The 8898-nt window shown below is 38.9% G+C and overlaps 1 pseudogene; it reads left to right on the forward strand.

Moving 5' to 3' along the window:
• Positions 1–1178: 1178 nt before the first annotated feature.
• On the forward strand, positions 1179–3226 carry LOC107809067 (nicotine N-demethylase CYP82E3-like; annotated as a pseudogene).
• The last annotated feature ends 5672 nt before the right edge of the window (positions 3227–8898 follow it).

Consider the following 8898-nt stretch of genomic DNA (forward strand, 5'->3'; position numbering starts at 1 on the left):
GGGAATTTCGATGGTTCAGTTAGTCTCGTTAGGTAATTTTGGACTTGGGAGCGCATCCGGAATGTGATTTGGAGGTCCGTGGTAGATTTAGCCTTGAATTGGCGGAATTGAAAATTTGGCGTTTCTCGGTCGGCAATGAAAATTTTGATATCGAGGTCGGAATGAAATTCTGAAAATTGGAGTAGGGCGGTAGTATTACTTGAGACGTGTGTGCAAAATTTCAGTTCATTCGTATGAGGTTTGATAGGTTTCGGCATCATTTGCGGAATTTGGAAGTTTGGAAGTTCTTAGGCTTGAATCTGAGGGTGATTTGGTGTTTTAATATTGTTTTGAGTGTTCCGAAGGTTTGAATAAGTTTGAATGGTGATATCTGACTTGTTAGTATTTTTGGTTGAGGTCCCGAGGGCCTCGGGATGAATTTGGATGGTTAACGGAAGATATGGAATTTAGTTGGTGCAACTGAAGTTGTTGCTTCTGTTATTTTCACACCTGCGGCTTGGGGACCGCAGGCGCGAGGTTGCAGATGCGAGAGGGAGACCGCAGATGCGGAATTTGGCCATCAGGAGAAGAACTGCAGATGCGGTGAGTTGGACGCATCTGCGAGACCGCAGGTGCAGTGCTTGGGGCGCAGATGCGGACCTGGGTGTTTAAGTGAAAACCGCAGGTGCAGTTGGATGGACCGCATAAGCGGTTGTGCAGGTGCGGTAGAAGGACCGCATATGCGGAAAATGCTGGGCAGAATGTATAAAACGGTTCTTTCACGATTTTTTGCCTATTTTCTCCATTTTTAAAGACGAGTTTCCTACTCTTTAATCATGAAATTAGTGAAAATTTGGCGTGAAGTTGAAGGAGTTAGGGCTTGAGTTTGAAGAGTTTGATTTGGGGATTTGAGGGACCATTCAAGGTCGGATTTTTGATGAATTTGGTATGTATGAACTTAGGAGTGAAAGGAGTTTCTAGTTTTGTGATTTTGTTTGGATTCTGAGACATGTGCCCGGGGGCCGGGTTTGGGTGAATTTCAGGATTTTGGTATAATTCGATAATTTTTCGTATGGAATCAGTTCATTGGCTTATATTGATTGCATTGTATTGCTTTTGGTTAAACTCGGGATGTTTGGAGGCCGATTCCAGAGGCAAGGGCGTCGCAGAGTAGAGATTTGACTGATTCGAGGTAAGTAATGATTGTAAATCTTGTCCCAAGGGTATGAAGCCCCATATTACACATCGTTTCACTATTTTGAGGTAACACATATGTTGGATGACGAGCGTGTGGGCGTGCACCATTGGGGATTGTGACATGGTCCGTCCCGTTGCAACTATTAAGTTGCATACGTGACTAAAAACTATTCAATACTTATGTATTTTAGAAAGAATTTCTATGATTTGGATTGAATGCCATATTTAGGCTTCGTGCCAAGCTGTTTGGACCCTTAAGGGCCTTTTTACTATTATTTCCTTACTGTTTTGACTTAAGATTTGTACTCAGTAATGTTATGTTTTACTGATTTCATAAGTCACTTTTTGTTACTCCGTTTTGATGCATAAAAAGATATTTTGGGCTGAGCACCCTGTTTTACTGATAGCCCGAGTGACTTGAGAGGCTTTTGACTGAGTAAGACTGAAGCCCTGTGTTGTGAGGATATTATGGGATCGGGTTGCGAGGCGCAACATGTTGTTACTGATTTGTGATTATGATAGGCCGATGGCCTGATATATTATGCCATGAGGTATCTTGTTATAGCGCTTGGGTTGTAGGAGCCCCTCCGGAGTCTGCACACCTCTAGTGAGTGCAGGTACGCTGTGCGAGTGATATGATGTGATGCCTGAGGAGCTATTATTGATTCATGTTGTGCCCGAGGGGCTATTATGAGTGACTGTGAGGTTTGCCAGAGGGGCTGGTTCTGAGTGATGTTATGCCCGATGGGCGATTTATGATTCATGTTGCCCGATGGGCTATATACGAACTATGTTTTTCCCGAGGGGCTATTATGATTTTTATCATTTTTACTCTAAATTGCATTGAGCTTCTGTTGAAACTGTTGGAAAGCATCTTCTAATGATTTTATGAAAAACTGATTTTTAAACGAGAATATTTTGACTCATATACTAATCTGAAAGCATGTTGAACTTACTGAGTTTTGTGATATGGAATTTTCTGTGTTTTCTTACTGTTCAGTATTTATTTACCTTTGTTACTTACTGAGTTGGCGTACTCACATTACTCCTTGCACGTTGTGTGCAGATCCAGGAGTTGCTGGACGTGCTAGCGAGCATTGATCTTCATCCCCCGCGGATACTTGGAGTTGGCAAGGTAGATGCATAGCGATCGCAGCCTTGTCCTTCTCCCTTCTATCTTCCTACAGATATTAGTAGTTGATTTCCACACTATTTTTGTCTTGTTATGTTTCAGAACAATTGTAATATTGCTCATGACTTAGTGACACCCGAGGTCGGGCTTTATTTTTTGCGTTTTGGTTTTTGACTTTATACTTTTGTGAGGATTTCAGTATGAAAAGGGTTGTTATTTAAATTTTAATGAAATGTTGAGCTATTTTGGGAATGTGTTGACTAGCCTAGTTCCATAATAGGTGCCATCACGATCGGGTTGGTTTTGGGGTCGTGACAGTAGCAGGCACAGTTGCTCTTCATATAAATTGGGGTGTGGCATTACTGATAAACAATCAACATGTCTTGAAAAAGCACAAGAAGAGATAGACACAAAAGTTGGAAAGAAAAGATGGGTAGAAGAGAGTGATATTAAGGATTTGGTGTACCTCCAAGTTATTGTTGAAGAAGTGTTATGATTATATCCACCAGGACCTTTGTTTGTACCACATAAAAATGTAAAGGATTGTGTTGTTAGTGGATATCACATTCCCAAAGGAACTAGACTATTCGCAAATGTAATGAAATTACAGCGCAGTCCTAAATTCTGGTCAAATTCTGATAAGTTTAGTCTAGAAAGATTTGTCGCTGGTGATATTGACTTCCGTGTGGTCGACACTATGAGTTTTTCATGTTTGCTCCTGGAAGACGATCTTATCTGGGGATGACTTATGCATTGTAAGTGGAACACTTAATCATGGCACATTTGATCCAGTGTTTCGATTATAGAACTCCACTTGACGAGCCCTTGAATATGAAGGAAGGTGCAGGCATAACTATACGCAAGGTAAATTCTGTGAAAGTGATAATTACGCCTCGCCTGGCACCTGAGCTTTATTAAAACTTAAAATGTTCCATCAAAGTTGAGATTGTTAAATTTAATACTCCTACATGGGTATTCATCTACCTTTTTAAATTTTTAATTGATTGTCAATATGAAAAATGCAATATTTGGCTCTCCTGGTATCATATTTGAAAGGATATGAGTGTTTCTAATTTGTTAAGTTTGTAACAATACCAGCTTGTTTGGATGGTTATTATGTATCATTTTATAATGTATTGTATAGTATTGTATTGTACTATATTATTTTGATGTATATATGAATATTTGGATAGATTGTATTGTTTTCCATCGTGCAAGATGTCATGCACTAACAATATGAAAAATAAACTTGCAATATTATAAAGAAAAAATAAGGTACAAGGTAAAATTAATATATTAAAAGGTAGGGTATAAAAGATGAAATAGGATTATTTAATAATATGGAAGGCCAAGATGAGAGAAAAAATAAGGGAACAACGCGACTACACCAAATCGATCATTCCAAAAAGTGGCACTTTTCGTCGTTACGTAACAACGGATTTAACAATACGATATAATAAAATTTAAGTAACTATCAAAACAAATATTGTATTTAAAGTAATAAGATGATACAATACAACATGTGACAATCACGCAAAAAATTGACTGATTGTACCACAATCTCCAATATAAGTGTTATCTAGCTACTTGATCCACGTAATACCATTATATTACTCCATATATTTCAAGAAATAATCACTTCCTACTTTTTACTAGACTGGGCATTCCTTCAATGATAAAGGAACTTTTGTCTAGAGATGGCAACAGGGCAATGCGGACAATTGCGGGGTAGGTTTGGCAAACTTCAATAAGGTCAAAATGCTTGTCACTTTACCAATAAGAAAGAAATGTGATGGAAATTATGTACGTTGGGTAGGGGAACACAACTATCAAAAAATATGAAATATTATGTGAAGTAAAAAGAAAAAATTTGTTGTCGACTGCCACTAAGAACCCAACAAACCTTTCAAAATATGGTTTAAAGAATTGTACAGGTTGAGCTTGAGAATTGGAAGGATGTGCCCGATCTATCTGCCTAAGTATTGCTTATAGAGAACTGACGTTTTCTAACCATTACAAGAAAAATGGTTATTAGGGATGAGAAAACTGTCCCTAATAGTCTAATTCTGGTCCCCAAAAGTAAATTGCGATGGGACAAAGCCGGCCGCCACCCGTAGCTATAAGCTCAACCGCTAAAGGTCAGTAGGAACGAGATTTAAGTATCGGTCCTTAATAATTTTTCCCGACGAGTAAATTTCTGGCCCCTAATATACTTTTAAGGACCACATTCCAGTCGCTAAACACATATGATAAATTGGTGCCCGAAAGTTTCAGTGACAAGTTTAACTGGTCCTTAAATTGTTTTATGACCAAAATTCTTGTCCCTAGGTTAAGGGTGGCAAGTAGGCTGGTTAGCCCCGGACCGGCCAGGCCTGCGAGCTCATATGGGTAGTGGGCCTAAACAGTCCTACCCGTTTAAGCCCGGGACCAGGGAGATATACATGCCCATGTGGGCCGGTTCATAGTAGGGGACCATTAGGGTCGGGACCGGGACCGAGTCCTAAGTGGGCCGGTTCAACCGGTCCTAACTGGTCCCAAATGGTCTCAACCAGTCCCCAACGCCTATATTTTAAAAAAGTAAAAAAAAATTCCCACTTAATTTTCTAACCGTTACCCATTTAAAATGTAGCCGTTATTGCTGCCAAAATAGCCGTTGGCTATTTATAAAATAGCCATTTAACCCCCTCCTCCCCCCAACTTTGTTTTAACTGCAAACTTTTTATAATTACACTTTTTTCCTATTTTCAACTATAAATACCCCCTCATTCTTTTATTTTTCTTCACAAAATCATCAATATCTCTCTAATTTTCTTCTAAAATTGGTTACTTTATTGTTGCAACTTGTGTGAAAAATTGTGGAGTTGCTGAATTGAAGTATTCAAGTCTTCAACGATAATTAATTTTCAACAAGTTGTTCGTCAATTCGGCAAACTTGTTCCAACTTTAGTTTTAATATTATAGTTTTGTTTGTTTTATTTAATTACTTTGTATAATTATAATTAAGATGGCCTATTCCTTAAAAAATATTTAGTAAAAATAAGGGAAAATCTAAGAGTGGTGAATCTAGTGGCCAATCTATTCCTCCTCTAACTCCCTGGCCTGCCCTACCCAAACCCCATACCCGCCCTCTACCTGCTCCTATTCTTGATAGTGATAATACTTTATTACAATTTATGGAGAGTCAATATGTGCACAATGTTGGAGGTGGTAAAAACTTAGATCATGAATATATGAATTATCTTTATGGTAATCCAACTATTGACGAAGAAGATGAGCAGAAAATAAATTTAGATGAAACGCAACTGGATGATGATACACCCACTAGTCCTGTTGCTCAAGTTAACCCAACTAATCCAAATGATTCCCCGGTTGACCCCCCTGTTACTACCCCTACTTTTTCTAGAAAACCTTCTAAACGGGCCGAAACATCTCTTGTTTGGCCATTTTTTATTCAAATAAGAGAAAAAAATAAAGCTAAGTGTAAAACTTGTAGCAAAGAGTTAGCTTTTAACTATGTTAATGGGGAGGGGGAGGGGACGAGAAGTTTGAGGAGACACATAATGGTACACCCTCAAGATAAAGCTAAATATTTCATATGAAAGTTGCGACCGAGGGGTCAAGTCCAACTAGTAAGCCTGACCCTAGTACCGGGTCAAATCAATTTCAATCGGGAATTAACACTGTTACCAGTGGTATTTTATATTATAATCCAAAAAAAGATCGGGGAGAATTGGCAAAAAATGGTTACTGTTATGTGCTTACCCTATAGCTTTTCTTCTAACCCTCACTTTGTGCATTATATTAGAAAATATTTTAATCCTACTGATACAGGTTTTCCTCGCACAACCGTAAAGAGCGATATTTATAAATATAAACATGAATATGAATAATATCTGCACTATTTATTTACTCATATAAATTATCGTGTTGATATTACAACTGATATTGGTAGAAGTGGTAATGACTGTGATTACCTTACTGTTACCAGTCATTGGATTGATGAGGATTGGATAATGCAAAAGCGCATTATTGCTTATAGAATAATTAATTCACGTCACACAGGGCAGTTTATTTCTAGCACGGTTACGGATATTTGTAGATATTTTTGCATTAGTGATAAAATAATGTCAAATTCAATGGATAATGCTACTAGTAGCACTAATGTTGTAGCTTGCTTACCACTACACTAAGTCCTGCATTTAGTAACATTTTTCATGTTAGATATATTTGTCATCTTTACCATTTAATTGTGGATGATGGTATGAGAATTTTAAATGTTGAAATTGAAAAGGTCAAAATGTCTCTTAACTGGCTTTTTTATTTAGACCGTAGAAGTAGACTTAGAGAATATTTAAAAAGATGTGATGAATTTGGCCTAAGAGAAAGAAAGGTTCCTAAACCTTGCCCAACTAGATAGAATTACATGTATAAAAGTTTAGTTGTTGCATATGAATATAGAAACCCCATAAACTCAATGTTTAATGCTCATGTAAGTGATGATGATGAGCACCTTACAAATGCAGATTGGGATAATGTTAAAATGCTTGTAGATTTTTTAGAAAGATTTCATGTTGCTACAAATGCATTTTCTGGGCAATATTATCCTACTATTTCGAATTGTTTAGTTTATCTTACAGATCTTGCAAATTTGTTTGCTTATTTTTCAGAGGGTGGAGAAATTTATGAAGTAGCTATTGATTCTATGAGAAAGAAATTAAAAAAATATTTTTACCCTATTCCCCCTATTTATGGTATTGCTGCCTTGTTAAATCCTACTATGAAATTAGGAGGTCCTCAATATTCATATAGATCTATTTATAATGGTTTAGCACTTTGTATACGGTGAAACCAGAAGGTCCGATTTCTCGCCATTAAGGTGTATTTGGGGAGTCATATCGATATCTTGAGGCTGCGGGATTGCGGCCAACTTCTCCCCCTCGAAGTTCATTCACGTTCGACCCACCAATGACCTCGAGGATGGGGAATCCCTGAGGCGAGCAAATAGCATCAATAGAGTCTGATATCATGTCTAGCCATCCCATCTCCGTGTCTTTACACTTAATGCATTCTGTACTATGTTGTATTACCCCTCCTATATAAATGGGATCCTCACCACTTTGTAAAGGGTTGTTGTTGCTCCAAGCATTATACACATGATCAATAATATCTCTCTCTCTCTCTGTCTCTCTCTCTCTCTCTCTCTCTCTCTCTCTCTCTCTTTCTAACTTACTCGCTCGAGGCCACTCTTTACATGTATTGCTTTCTTACTTATTCTTCGTTCATTGCTTGATATTGGCCATAAAGAGCCTCCTTTAATTATATCTTAATTGTTGTCCCCTTCACGGTTACCCTCTATAGCTCGAACTCGAACCGGGTATCGACCTCGAGGCCTTTCATCGATCAGTTCGAAGCCGGGGAAGCAAGCCCCTCGGTTTGATCACTGCCCCATTTTAACTTGTATATCGTCTTTAAACTTCATACGCCTAGCATCAACTGCACTAAACAACTAGCATAAAAATAGATCATGTATTTTTAGAGTCCTATTTACAAATTTAATTGTTATTTTCATTTTCACGGTAAATAGTTTGGCAACCACCGTGGGGCTAAAAATAATAGTAATTATTTTCTTAATGGTTTCATCACACAAACACAAGTTATCTTTCACACTTTTTCTGGTCCAAGATCTTTTGATTTCAGGACAAAATGTTTGGCTCAGTAAAAAGAGTCGAGAATGACAGCCTTCAAAATCACAGAGAAAACGGTGTGGCTGTTTCAGTCATTGGCGCGCCACCATAGAACCCCGATTACGCACCAGGACCGATTCCAGCGGACACGGGTTCCAAGACGCGCAACAGGTCGATGAAACCTCAAACACCAACAGAAAAACATGGCAACCAACAGGAAGCCCAGAAGACCCCGACTTGGAAAGTACAGGAAGTAATTCTTCATGATATTTTTGAAATGTTGCAGGCACAACAGTTGGCTATCGCTCAGTTGCAAAGCCACCCGAAGACTCCCAGCACAGTAGTGCCAGAAACTACTCCTCTGGCCAAACAGGTACCAGAGAGGTCAAGCAACAACGAATCAGTAGCCGATCCTGCCATCATGAAAATGCTAGAGGACCTCACCAAAAGGATCGAGTTAGGCGAGAAAATGATAGCAGCAAACGATAAGAAGGTCGAAATTTATAACTTTAGAGTCGACCAAATCCCGGGCGCGCCCCCGGTCTTGAAGGGTGTAGATTCGAGGAAGTTTATGCAATGACCGTTCCTAGAGGAAGCGGCTCCGAAACCCATTCCAAAGAAGTTCAGGATGCTAGAACTCCCAAAATACAACGGGACCTCGGATCCCAACAAACATGTCAATGCCTATACATGCGCGGTGAAAGGCAACGATATAGAATACGTTGAGATCGAATCCGTCTTACTAAAGAAGTTCGGAGAAACGCTCTCGAAGGGGGACATGATGTGGTACCACAACCTAGCCCCCAACTCCATAGATTCGTTTGCCATGCCAGCGGATTCCTTAGTTAGGGCGCATGCCGGTGCCATCAAGGTAGCAACAAGGAAGTCCGACGTATTCAAGATTAA

Source organism: Nicotiana tabacum, chromosome 18 (genome assembly GCF_000715075.1).
Source record: "Nicotiana tabacum cultivar K326 chromosome 18, ASM71507v2, whole genome shotgun sequence".
Lineage (NCBI taxonomy): Eukaryota > Viridiplantae > Streptophyta > Magnoliopsida > Solanales > Solanaceae > Nicotiana > Nicotiana tabacum.